Source organism: Ranitomeya variabilis, chromosome 3, assembly GCF_051348905.1.
Source record: "Ranitomeya variabilis isolate aRanVar5 chromosome 3, aRanVar5.hap1, whole genome shotgun sequence".
Lineage (NCBI taxonomy): Eukaryota > Metazoa > Chordata > Amphibia > Anura > Dendrobatidae > Ranitomeya > Ranitomeya variabilis.
This window is the reverse complement of record NC_135234.1, coordinates 123,446,031-123,464,841: the sequence shown is the minus strand read 5'-3', so window position 1 is coordinate 123,464,841 and position 18,811 is coordinate 123,446,031. Positions and strand designations below refer to the sequence as shown.

The following is an 18,811-nucleotide window of genomic DNA, read 5'->3' as shown; positions in this document are numbered from 1 at the left end:
GGGGGCGTGGCCAGCGATCCGAGGCCCCCTGGACCCATGCCTGGATGTCTGTGGATGATACCCGTAGTGGCTGACCTCGAGGACTGATCACCCTCTGCACGCGGTAAGTGGCGATCATATACACTGTATATGTCACACTTGCTAGTGTCTCAGCCGTTATTGGTTTGTCTGTAGTCTCCTTGGGTCCGGGAGGTGAATGATCGAGTGGTGAGATCAAACGTGATCCTGTGCCACGCTCTGAACCAACTGAGAGACGTCGCATCCTGTGCGACCTCTGTACACCACACCTCCCTCACCGGTCATTGTACTCCGTTCAACCATCCTACCCGTGACTATTGTCCAGTAGTGAAGTGGAGTGAAAGATTGAGCCACTTGTAGAGTGTGGGGCAGCTTAGAGAAAGGGATAGGAGACGCAGCCTCTGTGATATTGTGCTGACAGGTAAATAAGGCGTTCCGTGAGGGGACCACCTGTCCAGGCAGGTAAATAAGACGTTCCGTGAGGGGACCACCTATATTTTTGTGGAGGGGTCTCATTAGGAGGCTGCCTCCCGACTGTTTGGGATATCGTGGCAGGATAGTCTGTAATCACTGTGTTCAGGTTAGGGACAGGAAATATTGAGCGCGAGGCTCTTTTCCTAGTACGTCGAACGTGAGGCTCCGTACTGTGGAACTCAGCGTTGACGATCGCTGCCAGTGGTTTACTGCAGAAAACCATAGTATCCTGGGAGCCAAGCTGCGTATCTTAAAGTAGAAGTCTGTGCCCCACAAGTTAGATGAGGATGTCGTGGAAGTCAAGACAATGGTCACGGGAGGGCAAGAGACAGTCAAGAAGCTTATCTGCGAGTTGCGCGAAGCTTAAAGAACGAAGGATGAAAATAGGTTGAGAGGGAGGATCAGATAATGTAGAGCCCGTGTTTGGTTATAAAATGCCTGTGAACTGTGATCTTACAGATTGTAAAATGGCCGCCGTGCCACTGATGATGAAAATGCAGTCTCAGCCAGCGCCCTGTAATGGCGGCGAGACGAGCTCTCCAGAAGTGTAGGTGTGTCCTGTTTGTGTTGTGCAGAATCCAACCTGGGTGGAGACCTGCCTTGTGTGTGTGTACGGACCGTCCTTGGGGCTCCGCCCAGACCACGGAGGATTATAGGAAAGTTTTGTTGAAATTAAGTCTGAAAACTGCTGCCGTTTGTGACTGTAGAAGATACGGAGCTGTGTGTCAGTGTTGTGTAGTATGGGGGAGGGGCAGCAGCAGACCGCTGCGAGATTTCTTTGTCAGTTTTCCTCTCTTTTCTACTTATCTACGCTACAAGCCGGAGAGAGGGGGGCAAGGTGCTGGGTTTCGTTTCTCCCTCTTGCGCTGTGGATTGCAGTGAAGGTTCTTATCTCCCTGTGTACTAGATGGGAGGGGCTGAGTGAATCCCTGCGCAACTTGCTTGCAATTTTTCCCCTCGGCGCTGCGGGCTACAGAAAGGGGGGGCCAGTTATAGCCCAAGAGTGCCAGGCCTGCCTTGCCGCTCATGGCCCCTTGCATCCAGGAGATGCTAAGACTACCCAGGGAGGGAATCTGCCCTGTGATATAGTGTTACACATTGCAGGCCCCGTATATGATTACAAGACACCCGAGCACTGCCGTACAGTATTGCAGACTGCCTTGCAGACAGAGCTCACCTATGCAGGACATGTTACAGGTTTGCTGATTCAGCTTCATGGAGACAAATAGAGATCTGTTGCTTATTACAGCGGCCGCCTGGATAGGGTGGCAAGAGGAAGTCCCTCCTGTATTTGGACCGTGTTGTCTGTCCAGCTGTTGCTACACAAGTCTTCAGAGATTGTTTTGGATCACCCACTGATGGTCCACACCCCACACGATGTACATAGTATCCTTAACCAAGTACAACCTAGCCACATGTCCATGGCTGGACAGCTGCGTTTTCAGTGTGCTATTCTCATGCCTACTAATGTGACTTTGAAAAGGTGCACTGTCCTGAACCCCGCTACTCTTCTCCTAGTTCCCCTGGATCCAAAGGGGGGAGGAGTAGGTGACATGAAGGTGACATGAGCAAGGACACTCTTTTTCTTTCTAGAATGGATCCAGAGGAACAAGATTAGGTTTCCAAACCACATGATTGTCTAGAATTGATGTCTCAGGAAACGGCTGGTTTCTAGTGTGCCTATTCTAATGCTGATTTTGAGCTTTTTGTAGATGGATCCCGTCACCAAGATGACTAAGGACGCTTCTGTACCAGATATGCTGTGGTCTCAGAACATGAGGTAATCAAGGCAGAGTTAATGCCAGCTCATATGTCTGCACAAGAAGCGTGCAAACTAGCAGAAGGTAAGACTGTAAATATCTACACTGATTCCAGGTATGCTTTTGGCATTACACACGATTATGGGCCTATCTGGAGAGCCAGGGCTTTCCTGACAGCAAATGGCCACCCCTTTAAACATGCTGAGGCAGTCCAGCAACTTATGAATGCACTACAGTTTCCCACCCAATCAGGCATCATAAAGGTAAAGGCACATACCAAAGGCACTGATGGACGGACAAAGGGTAAGCACTGGCAGACCAGGCTGCCAAGAAAGCAGCAAGCACTCCTGTAGCCTCTCAAGTACATCACCTAGACACCCCACCATCCCCACTTGTGTTGAAAGACATCTTAGCCCGGTTACAAGAACAGGCAAGTAAGGAGGAGAAAAATAGGTGGCAAAGGATAGGGGCTTGCTCTGATACCGTTACCGGACTATGGGGGAGGGGTGAAAAGGTCTGCCTACCACAGGTACTGTACCCAATGATGGCACAGGTTCTGCACGGGAATGTGCACCACTCGAAGACGGCCATGTGTGACACCCTACAGAAACAATGGATTACCCCCGGGTTTTCCACCTGCGCAGAAAGGCAGGTACAGAGCTGCATGATATGTGCCACACATAATCAGAGTAGGACAGTGAAAACCCCATCCAAACACACTCCCCGGCCCTTTAACCAATTCCAGAGACTGCAGAATGATTAAATTCAGTTACCCAGGGTAGGGACGTATGAGTATGTGTTGGTCTGCATTGATTTATTTTCAGGTTGGCCAGAAGCCTACCCAGTTGCCAAAGCTACGGCTAAGACAACGGCGAAGAAACTGATGGCTGAGATCATAAGCAGGTATGGAGTTCCTGAAGTCATTGAAAGCGATCGGAGTTCCCATTTTACTGGAGAGATCATGTCAGAGGTAATGGCAGCACTGGGGGTAAGTCAAGCATTGCATACTCCATACCATCCGCAGAGCAGTGGAAGAGTGGAGAGACTAAATGGAATTTTTAAGCTTAAAATCCAAAAGGCAATGGCAGAGACTGGTAAACTACGGACAGAATGCCTTCCTCTAGCTTTGTTTTCAGTAAGACATACCCCAAACAGGAAGACAGGACTGTTACCGTATGAGATTCTGTTTGGCAGGGGCCCCAATCTTGAATGTTTCTTTCCACAACAGTTGCAGCTCAAGTACCAGGACTTGACTAGCTATGTGCAGGCCTTACATGGACACCTTGCCAAAGTGCATTTAACTGTCTTCAGTTCTCTTCTAGACCCAGACAAGGTTCCTGGACACCATCCCTTTGTGCCAGGAGACCTGGTGTATGTGAAAAAGTTTGTGTGCAGAGATTGTCTCCAGCCGAGATTTGAAGGACCCCACACGGTGATCCTGGTCACCCCCACTGCAGTAAAACTTGAAGGAAAGAGCACCTGGATTCACGCTTCACACTGCAAAAGAGACCGAACCAGTGTTTAGTCACAGAAGTGACTGAAGGGAAATGTTGCTGTTGTTTTTGATCCTGGAACTGAGGGCCATCCTCGCCCCTACCTCTTCGGCCCCTATTGTAAATAAGAATCCTGGTCCCACTATTCTCTGGGTAAACCTGACAGCCCCAGTGAATATCTGGCGATTTGATTTCTGTGATGAAGTCAAGTGTCCCGAGACTGAACGGGTGGTAGAGGGAACCATCCAGTTTTATATGTGTGTTACCAGAAATGACAACAATAACTGTTATTATTGGTCAGATGCTGCCTGGAATACGGGAGATGATTGGGGATATAAATCTAGTGAAGCCATGTTCTCTAAGGATAGGATGGGTAGGAGTCTCCGTGAGAGAATGCATCTAACAGCCCTTCTGCAACCACTTAGGGGCTGTAAATGGGGTAAAAGTTGTCACCCCCTCCTCCTAAATCTTGAAAGCCCCAATCTGCTGATCTGCAGACGTTTGTACTGGGAAAATATTATAATTATGTATTTAATAGTGGATACCATGGGAATTTAGGCCATATACAGCTCCAGGATATTAGTTTCAGACCAACCAAAGCCCCCGTTACCAGTACACCTAAAACAGGCCCAGGTGAGCGTTTGCAAAATGTAGTTAATGAAGTAATCCCCATTCCAGGTCTCAGTTGGCAAGAGGTTTTCTCCATAGAAACACAAACAGCCCCAAGGAAAAACCTGTGGTTAGAATGGGTGAGATACAATGTAAGAGTCCAGAATATCTCTGTAGGATGTATTGCTTGTTCTGCTGCGAATACACATCTATACACACATGCATTGCTTTTTCCTGATGACAACACTACTGCCTGTGTCATGAATCTGTTGAAAGGTTTGAAGTCCACTGATTGTCCAGATTACGTCCCACTGATTCATAAGAAACCCAAACTAAAGGTCCCAGGAGAAGTAATCGTATTAGCTGACAATTACACCTGCTATAATTCCCACGACACCACAGGTACACCAGTAGGGATCTTCGAGACAGGTTTCTGCAAAGGGAGCAGTTCTCTAGATACTGATTTGTTAACCAAACATACAGAATATATGTACGACATTTATTGGTTATGTGGGGATGGTAAGCACCGTCCTAGGTTGCCTAATGCCTGGATAGGCCAATGCACCCCTGTTAAACTAGCCATGCAGTTCAAGATTTTACTTTGAGATCCAAAGATACCTGATGAACCTACCAGAAAGAGGAGAAGCCTTGATCAGCTCCACATGAGTTATGAAGAAGATCCAATAATATATATATTGATGCTATTGGGGTGCCAAGGGGGGTGCCTGACCAGTTTGAAGCCCAGAACCAGATTTATGCCGGCATTGCTTCTATAATCCCACAGGTGCAGATTAATAAAAATGTTGAATGGATCAATTACATATATATTACAGTGAACAAAGATTTGTCAATTTTAGCCAAGATGCCTTTCAGGGTATAGTTGAGGATTTGGGCCCTAGCACTTGTATGACCCGTGCTGCAACCCGACCTAAGAGAATTACACTGAATCCTGTCCAGACAAGATCACATGCAGTGATATAAGAAGCTGACACAGGATTGTGGGTGGCGGATAGTGGGGACATTAACTTTTGGGAGTAGGCTGACAGTAATCTTTTGGGAAGGAGCTGTAGACCAGCATGTCATGTCGCCCCCACCACCAGGGAACCGACCACATCAGGTAGGGTAAGACAGATACAGGAGTATTATCCCTGGAGGCCCTCTGACTAGCTAGCTACGCAAAAAACATTTGGCTGACCCTGGGAACCAACCTTTCTCATTCTACAGACAAATAATGACCATATGATGGACGTATTAAGTGCACCTAGGCAGGCCTAGGTAGTTAGTGAGCACAAAAACAGGTGACGTGCTAGGACACAAATTAAGATCTTTTTGCAGATGTGACAAAAGGAGAGAATGTAGAGCTATACTTTGGACGGTTACAGCTGAAATGGGAAGACATGGAATACAGTCCCATAAACCCACTTGATGTCAGAGTATTGGTAAATACATTCATTGACGGTATGACCAAAGACATACGAGACGAAATATACACAGCCAGACCTGAATGGCGAAATGTAGATCCAAAAGACCTGAAGGTTTCTAAAGAAGTTGAACAAATTAGGACAATAAGACGACGTGTCATGTATGCTGGAGCAGACATATCTTTCTTCTCCAGTTGGTTAAGTGGGATCAAGGGATTCCTTCAATAAGTTTGTTTGGTACTAATTGCCCTCCTTATAGTTGAATCGATAATTTTCTGTTGTGTTATTCCCTTGTATAAAAAGATTATTGCCAAAGTAACTCCGACTGGCACCGTCCTCAATCAAGAAGTAGATCCACCAGAGTACAATGGTACTGATCCAGGGGAGATCCCTAAGTACATTCCCCTCAAGAGAGTAGACAAAACCCCCCATTCTCAGATGATGCCAAGAGATTTAGTTTAGGGACAGTGGGAGAACTTCATGTGAGGTTAGTGAAGGGTTCAGCTGCCTGGAGGCCTCTCGCTAGGGGAGAGTTTCTGAGGTGTCTGGATGAAGAAATCCACCTCCCCTTTTCCCATCACATGGACAGTCTCGAAGGATCTTTCTTTAAGGAAAAAACTTAGTGTTTAGGGGGGATTGTCAAGGTGAAAATGTATTTTCTTATATACCTTTTATACTTTTATAAATCTTTATATATTTTTTGTACTGTTATACTTTTATACTGTGAAACAATAAGTTTTTCCTATCTGCTAGCTAATGCAAATGTAATTGTATCTAAAGATGGCTGCCAGTGTTCATTGTTTATTTCAGTTTAGAATGTGAAGAGTTAAGTTTATTTCTCTTGAAAAAGATAACTCAGGAATGTGAAGAAAAGGAGGATCCACCAGAAGATGTCAGAACAAATCAGAAAGACTGGATGCTAGTTTAAACCCCGCCTAATGCACGCCTTCCCCTAACACTCAATATAGTGTTTTGTATTTTAGAATAAAGCCAGTTGGTGCCATCGCTGCAGACATGTGTGAATGCACGGGGCATTAACTAAGTTTGAACCAGCTACCTGTCTGATTTATTCTTATCCGGTACCAGATGCCCTGCACACATATTAATTTGGAATGACTGGTGAATGAGGATTAATTGTCGTTATTACGGCCCCGACAAGTACTGATGCTGTTGTGTGGGTACTGTTTTGGTAATGCCTAAGGTAACCTGGTATACTCAGCTCAGGGGTAGGGACAGTATAGAACATGGTTTAGTGATTAGTTAGTGATAGATAGGAACATTAGGGCAGATAGGCACTGGTGAGCCTAATTAGTGTACAATATAGGAACAGTATGGATACAGTTAACTGTTTGGGACCAGCCCAACACGGGACGTGAAAGGTCAAGCAAAAAGTGGAAGCACTTCCTGGTTTATTTAGTCTGAGTTAGATGTAGTGTGAGCTTTGCGACAAGTGGAAGTTCAAGGTGCGGTGGGCTGGAGACATGTGGAGTACATAACGTTCTGGCAGAATTAGGTCATACCAGATTTTCTGTGCGCTTTCCTATAACGTCAAGAGCCTATGGCCCAACCTAGTTACTGGGAAGTATGTCTTAATCCCTTCCATACAGAGGACGCCGGACGGGGAAATGCAGTCAACAGTAAAGAAGCAGAAAAAAAGATCAGGTTTGTCTTTTGTACAGACTATACACATATTTATGTTAGCGACAATCAGTTTACAGCTGAAAGAACTAAATTTTTTCACTAATCCGAGTCTACACCACTGTATTTGAATACGAGGCTGCATTCATAGTTCTATTGATCGTCGGGTGAAACAGTCCACAACCTGTCAAACGCACTTCACCAGAGCAAACACTGTGCTGACCAACAAGAAATAAAGAGCAATTTCAGCTCTCAAGTTACAGAATTGTGAATACAGCCCTAAAATCTACACTTCCACAACATCTGCAATATTTAGTTTACATTTTTAATGGTTTCAATTAAGTGATTAACTCTCTCTCATGGCTTGGTATGATTATTCTGTTTGTGTACTACAAAATCTATTGCAGATAGAATTAAGCTCTGCAAGGGTATTAAAGTGACCGAGAAAGGTCAAAAAGGAAGCCTCCAAAGAGACCAAGGAAATTTGAGGTTTCCATGACACCCTCACACGGAGTCAATGATTTTTCCCTTTAGGTTGACTGTAAAAGCTTGAAATTTCTCAAGGGAACATAATGCTACAATTGTAAGGAAACTGCAGGGCCTCTGGGAGGTGACTGCTGCTTTTAGGAGAGACTTTCCTGAAAAGGCCGAAGACATCCGCATACTGATGAGGAAGAAAAAACATCTACGGTAATCTGTGACAAATGCATTTTAAGTAAATAAGATGGGTTGTTACAGACCTATTCCCTAGGCCTCCTTCACAAGTCCTGATATTTCCGGTAGTGGAAAAAACAGTACATGTGCCATCTGTGTCCACGTGCAACATACATGTGGCATCCGTGTGCGGCATCAGTGTGACACGTACTGGTGCCTGGGAAAAGCAGTACACTTAGCGCTGTTCCCAGGTGAAGGGTGCTGAATGCAGCTCTCATCACAGTTGCCTGGTCTCCCTGCGATATGCGAGACCAGGCAACACTGATGAGACTTATAGTGCTGAATACAAATCTTATCAGCGTCGCCTAGTCTTACTGACCGCACTGAGACCAGGTGACAATGATGAGAGCAGCATGCAGCACCCAGCGCTGGGGAACAGCACTAACTGTACTGCTTTTCCCAGGATGTCTTCCGTGTGTCAATGTGCACATGTGCGGGATGTTTTGCGTACCGCGCTGCCGGCAAAAAACGGACGTGTCAACCATACAAACACACGGTCATGTGCACAGACCCAGTGTTTCTGGTATCTGTGAAAACAGTCACCACATGTACTGGAGACACTGATATGGCCTCCTTCACACATGCGCCACTACCGACCACTAGACCAGAAGAAGACATCTGCTATGCAATGTGGTGAGAAACACAGACTCATACCATTTGCCTACGATTTAGCAAAGCCGAGAAAAAAAACATATATAATACTAACAATGCAGTCTACAATCTGTCCCCTGCCCCCCTACATCTCTGATCTAATCTCTAGATACCTCCCTAATATGCCATCTCGGGTCCTCACAAGACCTATGATCCTCTTCTGCTCCTGACAAAACGGTCTCCAAAACGTCTCATGTTCCCCCTGTACTTTTAAACTCACCACTACGATCAGCGAAATCCTTGCCTCACCTTGTAAAGCAATCTGAACACGGACCTCAGAAAAGCCTACCACCTCCAATCCTCTGCTGCTACCACACAGCCACATGAGCAGCCATTACCTAGGGCCTCCTCTTCTTATAGATTCTAAGTCCTCGCTCCGTCTATTCCAGTCTGTCACTCATTTACTCATGTTTATGGTACTCGTTTTCTATTCTATACATTACACACTTACATTAGGTGTATTACATATACTATGTACTCTAAACCCCATTTACAGCTTTTTCATTTATACAGCGCTCTGAAATAAAGGGGCCTAAACTAAACAATCATTATCAAGCAGTCGCTAATCTGAAAGCCATTTATTAGTGGGATCAAGGTTTTCAAGGCTAATTGAGCACATCCACTGCAGTGGTCCAAAATCAAAGAAAAGGGCACTTTGTTTAAGTGGTTTGTTTTGCCATCAAGTTTCAATAGACAAACACAAGAGTCGCTCTACTGGAATGTTAAATGAGCAGAAACACATCTAGGGTACGCACGGAGCAACAAAAATACCAACTGGGGTATGGATGACACCAGGAATGTTTACCAGCCATTGTGAATGTCTGTCATTGGCAGAATCTTTTGGGTTTTTTTTTTTTTTTTAAGGTTTGTTTTAATTTTTGAGCAGAATACACATGAAAGGGTAGAGGTAAAGCTCTATGTACCATACGTCACAGCCCTTTTTTTTTTTTTTTTTTTTTTTTAGCATATATGCAGTATAAAGCTTCCATCATTTACACTACAGCAATGGCAAAAATCAAGAGACCACTGCACAGTTTTATAAAAATCAGCTTCTCTACATGTCTGACAGCCATTCCATTCCAGTGTCAGTTGAATTCCAACCAGAGTACACCTCATTCTACTTAATGTGCTTCGGATTAGGTGATCACCTGAACCAAATCTTATTTAATGAAGGAAAGTATAAAAAACCCTGCTGTGGTGTTCACAATCCTCCTGCAATAGGACAAGCTGGATGGCAAAACAAGTGCTAGTAATATCCCAAAAGTAAAAGGAATGAAAGAAAATAACTTTTAACCATGCCAAAGGAGCTGAAAAGAAAAGTCTTGAGTGAGGAAAAGAAGGGCTCAATTCTGGCTTTACTAGCAGTGGGACACAGTGAGCGTCATGTTGAGTCCATCCTGAAAATTTAATGGATAATTTAAAAACATTTCTGAAAATGTTGCAGTGGAGTGGTCTCTTAATTTTTGCCAGAGCTGTATATTTTTTACATATCCTTAATACTCGGTTCACCAGTCAGGATAGTAAAGTTTTGGTGTACCATTTATTCAACTGTATAGTAAAATGCTGTAGATTGCGCTTTCCTATACCGAGGACCACAGCAAAATCCATATTCCACGCCCTATGCATAGGAAATGTATGGTCCTGGGTTCAAATCCCACCAAGGACAACATCTGCAAGGAGTTTGCATGTTCTCCCCGTGTTTGCGTGGGTTTCCTCCGGGCACTCCGGTTTCCTCCCACATTCCAAAAAAAACATACCGATAGGGATTCTAGATTGTGAGCCTCACGAGGGACAACGATGATAATGTGTGTAAAGCGCTGCGGAATATGTTAGCGCTATATAAAAATAAAAGATTATTATTATTACATAGAGACTTGCAATGAAGATATAAATTTGAAAGTCTGTAGATTTAGTCAGGAAAGGAAATATTGACTCACAAAAGGAGGTTGTTGGGCTTTTACAGCATTTTTAAATGGTGTTCACATCCGCAATTCCTGCACACTTGTCTTTAAAAGACTCACAATGTGTTAAAATTAAATTACCGTAACTCACTCGCACTGATGCCCTGAGCATGTTTCTACTTTTAGAACCAAACTTTCCAGCAAAAGATCAGAGAGATGAATATGGCATTTTTTAATTATAACCTATTTTGAGGTTTTATTGTGTGTTTTGTTTTTAAAGCAGTAGATGGGAAACTAGAATATTCCTTCAACGAGGTTGTCTATCTTCACAAGTGCCACTCTCCTCTGCCTCCTGACTTCCTGCTGTTGGGGGCCTTGTGCTACTGCACATTGACAGTTCACACAGTGGAATGGATGGGCCCCTGGTCCAAACTGTGCTCCCTCCAATGCGGCTGGCAGAAGTAGCTTGGTCTGCGCAACCTCGAAGCACCGCGTTTGCAAGCTTTATAGCAAAGACATTACAAAGGCACTCTGCAGTAAAGTAAAGAATTAAAAATCTTTAATAAGAGGTAAATTGGACAGTTGCTTGTTTTTCCCATGTAGAATGATAAAAATGATGAGAAAACCCCTTTAAGTCCTAGTTCACTTACTTCTACATCTATTCCTGCTGTCATTTTCTTTCCTCTATTTCCTCTAAACAGGCACGTTGCTCTACTGAGCAGGGGTCACATAAAATGGCAATTTAAATTGGGTCCTGAAATTGTGAGTAGACAGGCAAGAGCGGCACAATGGATTGATATAGGACTTTTTCCCCTTTAAGAAAGTGTTTTTTAGAAGATAGAAAAAAGTTACTACAGCAGTCCCCGAAAATAACACGTACCCCAAAATCTATTCCAAAAATAAACCCTAGTTACGGTTAGGAACGGCATTGGGGAGGAGGATGGACTGGTCGATTGCACAGCTTCCCCCCACTCTTAGAGGTCCCCAGCATCTCTACTCAGAGGTTAGAACTGCTTCAGGACCTTTGGTGACATCAAGGTCATATGCCCAAAATGTCACCAAAGGTCCTTTAACTGCAAGAGTCCAGAGGAATTAAAGATGAGCCAGGCTGGTATGCAGTGCTGGTGTCAGAGAGACGTGAGGGCAAACTGGACGATTACGCAGGGCCACCACTCTGTTAGGGGCCACCATAAATTCTATTTTGAGGTTAAGGCTGCTGTGATGTGACCATGATGTCACCATAGGTCCTTTAATTGCAGGAGTCTAGATGGCCTCAAGAGGAGACAGGCGGGCATGTACCGCATGTTCAGTGTGTGTATATACACCCAGGCGTATAGGCAGTGTGTGTATACACCCAGGCCAGGGGTATGGGCAGTGTGTGTATACACCCAGGGGTATGGGCAGTGTGTGTATACACCCAGGGGTATGGGCAGTGTGTGGATACACCCAGGGGTATGGGCAGTGTGTGGATACACCCAGGGGTATGGGCAGTGTGTGTATACACCCAGGGGTATGCTCAGTGTGTGTATACGCCCAGGGGTATGGGCAGTGTGTGTATACACCCAGGCATATAGGCAGTGTGTGTGTATACACCCAGGTGTATGGGCAGTGTGTGTATACGCCCAGGGGTATGGGCAGTGTGTGTATACACCCAGGCGTATAGGCAGTGTGTGTGTATACACCCAGGTGTATGGGCAGTGTGTGTGTATACGCCCAGGGGTATGGGCAGTGTGTGTATACGCCCAGGGGTATGGGCAGTGTGTGTATACACCCAGGCATATAGGCAGTGTGTGTGTATACGCCCAGGGGTATGGGCAGTGTGTGTATACGCCCAGGGGTATGGGCAGTGTGTGTATACACCCAGGCGTATAGGCAGTGTGTGTGTATACACCCAGGTGTATGGGCAGTGTGTGTGTATACGCCCAGGGGTATGGGCAGTGTGTGTATACGCCCAGGGGTATGGGCAGTGTGTGTATACACCCAGGCGTATAGGCAGTGTGTGTATACACCCAGGTGTATGGGCAGTGTGTGTGTATACGCCCAGGGGTATGGGCAGTGTGTGTATACGCCCAGGGGTATGAGCAGTGTGTGTATACAACCAGGTGTATGCTCAGTGTGTGTATACACAGGGGTATGGGCAGTGTGTGTATACACCCAGGTGTATGCTCAGTGTGTGTATAACCCAGGTGTATTGGCAGTGTGTGTGTACACACAGGTGTATGGGCACTGTGTGTATACACCCAGGTGTATACACAGTGTGTGTATACACCCAGGTGTATGCACAGTGTGTGTATACGCCCAGGTGTATGGGCAGTGTGTGTATACACCCAGGGGTATGGGCAGTGTGTGTGTACACCCAGGTGTATGGGCAGTGTGTGTATACACCCAGGTGTATGGGCAGTGTGTGTATACAACCAGGTGTATGTGCAGTGTGTGTATACGCCCAGGGGTATGGGCAGTGTGTGTATACACCCAGGTGTATGTGCAGTGTGTGTATACGCCCAGGGGTATGGGCAGTGTGTGTATACACCCAGGTGTATGTGCAGTGTGTGTATACGCCCAGGGGTATGGGCAGTGTGTGTATACACCCAGGTGTATGGGCAGTGTGTGTATACACAGGGGTATGGGCAGTGTGTGTATACACCCAGGTGTATGTGCAGTGTGTGTATACGCCCAGGGGTATGGGCAGTGTGTGTGTACACCCAGGTGTATGTGCAGTGTGTGTATACACCCAGGGGTATGGGCAGTGTGTGTATACACCCAGGTGTATGTGCAGTGTGTGTATACACAGGTGTATGTGCAGTGTGTGTATACATGTGTGTGTGATGAAGTGATTATATTTCAATATATGTTGAGTTTTTGTTAAAGAATAAATGTGGATTGTTGTTCATGGGAAAAAAATGACATCCCCTGAAAATAAGCACTAACTCACCTTTCGGGGCAAAAAATATTATAAGACCCTGTCTTATATTTTTGGGAGAAACACAGTATTTGCCACCTTGCAATTAAAATATATCACATGTCTGTAGAATTCCACAGAATTGTTGTTTTGGGTCTATAAATCCCACACAGACCCAAACATCTTCATAGTAATCAACTCCAACAGACCCCAAGTAACCTAATTCTGCAGTCACACGTATGTCAGTAGGAAGGGGACAGTTAAAAACGACATTTTACAGCTTGAGTCGGCATTTCAAGGTGATATATGATAAAGGAGATTAATAAAATTACACATTATATAACATTTGCATTTCTGGTCATTGCATTTTAATAAGTGTGACAATTAACCAACATCTAGATTGCAGGAATAATGCAGTTTATCGTTTAGGATGCAATCAAAGCAGCAACAATCAATATTCAATTTACATGTTTTTTCCTGAGTAACAATGATGGATAATCCGTCATAGATAATTAGGTATAAAAGACATTCTGTGCTGAGGTTTCTTCCACTGTTCGAAAAACAAATTTCCATTATAAAAATGTATATGAAGCTTAAAGACAACCTTTCACTTGCGCTATATATATTTATTTACATGATGTATATGCCTCTGTTCTCCTGAAGCTGGCATCATTTCTCTTTTGTGCCTCTCAATTTTTGTGATATGGCCTCTTCTTCCCTTTAGGGAAGTCTTGTCTTTTCATCTAACTGGGTGTGGTCCTCAATAAGACTTCCTTAGAGAAGAGGAGAGGACCACTTGGATAAAAAGACAAGATTTTCATACAATGAAGAAGGGGCATATCTCAGGAAACAATAGACAAGGGAAAACAAAGGAAAATAACTTCAGATTTAGAAGAATGCGGCATCCAGAACAGCTAAAAAATGACATACTTCTGACAAGAGAATTAGCATAATCGCTGAATCAAAAGTCATCCAACATATTTATCATCATGTGTAAAAAAAACAAAATCATCATCATTGGAGTAATTGGAGCAAAATTTAAGAAAAGGTGCATGCCATAGGCCCAAATTTAGGGTAAAATAACACATCCATATCTATTTCTACATCCATGCAAAGCAAAGGTTTCTTGGTTCCTTTTTTCGTTCATGCGTTATCCGTATTGCCTCAGGTTTTTTTTTTAGATCCATTTCTAAAAACTGAAGCACGTAGACTGTCTGAACTTTCATTTATCAATTGACTTAACAATGGATCAGTGAAAAGCAGATGAAAGAGATGGAACTTGGAAGTAAAAAGTAGGTCTCCAATTTTTATGGTCACCGACATCCCTGGAATGGCACAGATACGGGAGGAGAGTATACATCGCTTTTTATTCTCTATGGGGCACTGAACTAGTATAAGGTCTAGTGGATCAGGGCGTCTATGAAGTGTGAGTCCTGGGTTAGTGACAACTCATGGTGAACTCCCCAGTATATTTAATGTCATTGTATTTTTTTTACTTTATTTATTTAATATATTTTCTGTCACTAGTGACATGACATACAGGGGCCAGTGAGATTGGCAGCAGGAATCGGACATGTGTGCATGCGTCATCCTTCCATGATTGCTTACTCCACTATGCAGCGGATACAGGACAGGTGCAGCCAGGAAATACAGGAAGGAGTGTACTACATGCCATTTACAGGGTGCATGGCAAGATGTTAGACAGCAATGACAAACCATGTGGAAATCAATAATTACTGATTACAAATCGTAAGATAATCTTTTATACACTATTGGAACAAAGTTCTAACAATACTTTTTTTATGTGGGGGAAAGTATCATCTTAAAAACCCCGATAAGAACGGTCAGTGACTTGATGCAATTAAAAAGCAAAGGCAAAATATAATCATTCACATTGCAGTGACTAGAAGTAATTATGGACGTCTTAATGCACAAGTGACACTTTGAGATTGTAGTTATACTGGTCAACCAACTATTGCATCAACTCTCACTGCAGTAATGGACACGGAAGAATGAAAAATGAGCAAGGAAAGCCATAGGGTTACATGCACAACACTACAGGATAGGTTATATATCTGCTATATAGCCCTAATATTTAGGTTACATAGAAGAGAGTAACAACTTTTAGGACCAGACAACATTTATATCTTTTACATAAACATATTGAATCAATGTGGGATGTTGTTATTAGTGGGAGTTGATGCAGTTTCTACATATAGCATTTTGGGGCACATATCCACTAGGCCATATTCAGACATTAGGGTTTTGGTTATATTTGCATAAGGTCTGTGAGTAAAGGTACCGTCACATTAAGCGACGCTGCAGCGATATAGACAACGATGCCGATCGCTGCAGCGTCGCCGTTTCGTCGTTGTGAGGTCGCTGGAGAGCTGTCACCCAGACCGCTCTCCAGCGACCAACGATGCCGAAGTCCCTGGGTAACCAGGGTAAACATCGGGTTACTAAGCGCAGGGCCGCGCTTAGTAACCTGATGTTTACCCTGGTTACCAGTGTAAATGTCAATAAAAACAAACACTACATACTTACATTCCGGTGTCTGTCGCGTCCCCCGGCGTCCGCTTCCCTGCACTGTGTAAGCGCCGGCCCTAAAGCAGAGCGGTGATGTCACCGCTGTGCTCTGCTTTACGGCCGGCCGGCGCTGACACATTCAGTGCAGGGAAGCCGCCGGCGGGGGACGTGACAGACATCAGAAGGTGAGTATGTAGTGTTTTTTTTTTACTTTTACAATGGTAACCAGGGAAAATATCGGGTTACTAAGCGCGGCCCTGCGCTTAGTAACCCAATATTTACCCTGGTTACAAGTGAACACATCGCTGGATCGGTGTCACACACACCGATCCAGCGATGACAGCGGGTGATCCAGCGACGAAATAAGGTGCTGGCCTTCTAGCTCCGACCAACGATGTCACAGCGGGATCCAGATCGCTGCTGCGTGTCAAACACAACGATATCGCTATCCAGGATGCTGCAACGTCACGGATCGCTATCGTTATCGTTGTTAAGTTGTTCAGTGTGAAGGTACCTTTACTGTAACAGGGTGTATGGATTGTACTTTTATGGACTGCTGGCTAGCCCTTTCTGTTACTACAGTGGCGGTGCTTTCCCACACATGAGATTTTGTCTGTGCCTTGTTCATGTCTGTTTATATAAAGATTATTATTACCTACTTATTAATAAAATATTTATTTTATTGATTTCTGTTTGGACTTGTACTCCTTTTTCTGTGTAGGATTTATGATCTCCTGGAGCGTCCAGATTAATTTATATGGGTCTATTAAATTGGCATATGGCTTTTGAGATATAGTGACATGCATCAGTGGACTTTTTTCTATTATTTTTTTCTACTGACCCAATGTAAGCCTATGTGCTAAAGGGAACCTGTTGGCAGGATTGTGCACAGTAACCTACCGACAGTGTCAGGTCGGCGCCGTTATACTGATTAAAATTATACCTTGGGTGATAAAATCCGTCTTGTGGTTGTTGGTTAATCTTTATTTTCAGTTTTGTGTTAATGATATGCTCGTGCCCTGGGGCGGCCTGTAGCGGGGTCTTTGCAGCGCCCCAGAGTCCTGGTCGTTGCAGTACTGTTGCTCCGCCGCTAAGGGGGGCTATGGTACGTCTGATGGCACTGAAGGAGTTCATCTGACCAGGTATCACAGACACCAATACATTTCAGTCTGGCCTCCAGGGGGAGCTAAGGGTTCTATTTATTAGGCCACTCCTCACAATCTGGTAAAACTGGGGGATAGGCAGGAAGTTAGAGAGAAAGCTGACTGGGTTGGAACCAGGCAACACCTTGTGGCAGAGGGTGTTGTAGGGGAAGATTCAGAGGGGTCCCTGTCAGGGGTGGGATCCTGACAGAGGCCTAGCAACCAGAGAGAACGTTACGGGACCGCGCCTGCACGATATAGCGGCGGTACCCCAAGAAAGGATAAGAAGCGAGGTATATTGTGCTGAGTGAGAAACGAGATCAACGCAACAAGGAGAATACCAGTAGGAGTCGTGCTGTAAGACGAGGCAACATCCTATTGAGGCGCATAACCGGTGGCCAGAACGCCGAGGAAGTATAGAGCTCCAAGCCAAACTTCAAACCCACGGCAGGACAGTCAGTTACAGGCGGGCTGTCTCACTCAGACTCAGGAAGACACAGGGGGGTAAAAACAGGAGTGGGGCGACGCTGGAGTCCCGGAAGAGCTCCGAGCCTCCCCGTCAAACGGGTGCGTCCTAACCGTAAGATCAGGGGGACATAGAGGGAGAACATCAGAATCGAGTTGTGAGGGAACGCGAGAAACAGACACAACAGTTGTGGGGACTATCCCGTAAGCACAGCAGGGGAGGACCACAACACAAGCGCAGGAAGGTAGGCACAGATTTCCAACTGCAAAGGGAACTCTGGAGGTGCCATCGGACCGGCCAGGCTTGCGCAGCCCGGTTAACCGTATTCCAGACTGAGGACTCAGAAGCCTTTAGTAAAGAGGTAAAGAGACTGCAACCTGGTGTCCTCGTTATTGACCGCGGCCGGCACTACACCGCACCATAACATCAGCACCATACCACCACCTATCATTGTGCGCCCCTCAGCAGGGTCACGGACCGGGTCTAGCCACCGTGACAGAGGCCCGGTACCGGGTACCCCTCGGCCCTGCGGCAGTGGGGGTGCTACATCTTCATGTGGTGCTCTGCTAAGGTATTCATAATAAAGACTGCTGGCAGGTCACTGATCCCTCAGTCAACTGCCCCCTAAGTTTACAAAATAAATACTATATCTCTTGTGAAAAAAAAAAAAAAAAAAAAACCTTCTGCAGGCAGGCGCTGCAGCCTGATCGCATGTGTGATTAAATATATACATATTTGTTTGATGTACATAATCCTTAAGGAAAAAAAAAAGAATTCCGCCTGCCTAGTAGCACCTACTGGTGTCATCTTGGAGGAAGAATTTTTTTTTTCTCTAGCAAGATGGCGCTTCCTGCCTCGATGCAGCCAACGCCATTTTCAAACGGATTTTTTTTACTTTTTATTTTTTTTTTAGAAACTTTAGGATTACATCAAGCAAATTTGTTTCATTACATATGCGATCATGTTGCAGCGCAAGTGCCACAGCTGACAGCTGCCTGCAGAAGTTGTTTTTTTTCACCAAGATATATATAATAATCATTATGTAAACTAGGGGACAGATCAGTGAGGGATCAGGGACCTGTCAGAAGCCACACAC

General features: G+C 44.9%; 1 protein-coding gene across 11 annotated transcripts in view; it reads right to left on the bottom strand.

Moving 5' to 3' along the window:
* MAP7D2 (MAP7 domain containing 2) overlaps nt 1-18,811 on the bottom strand; it is a 144,439-nt gene that overhangs the window by 54,506 nt on the left and 71,122 nt on the right. The window lies entirely within an intron of this gene.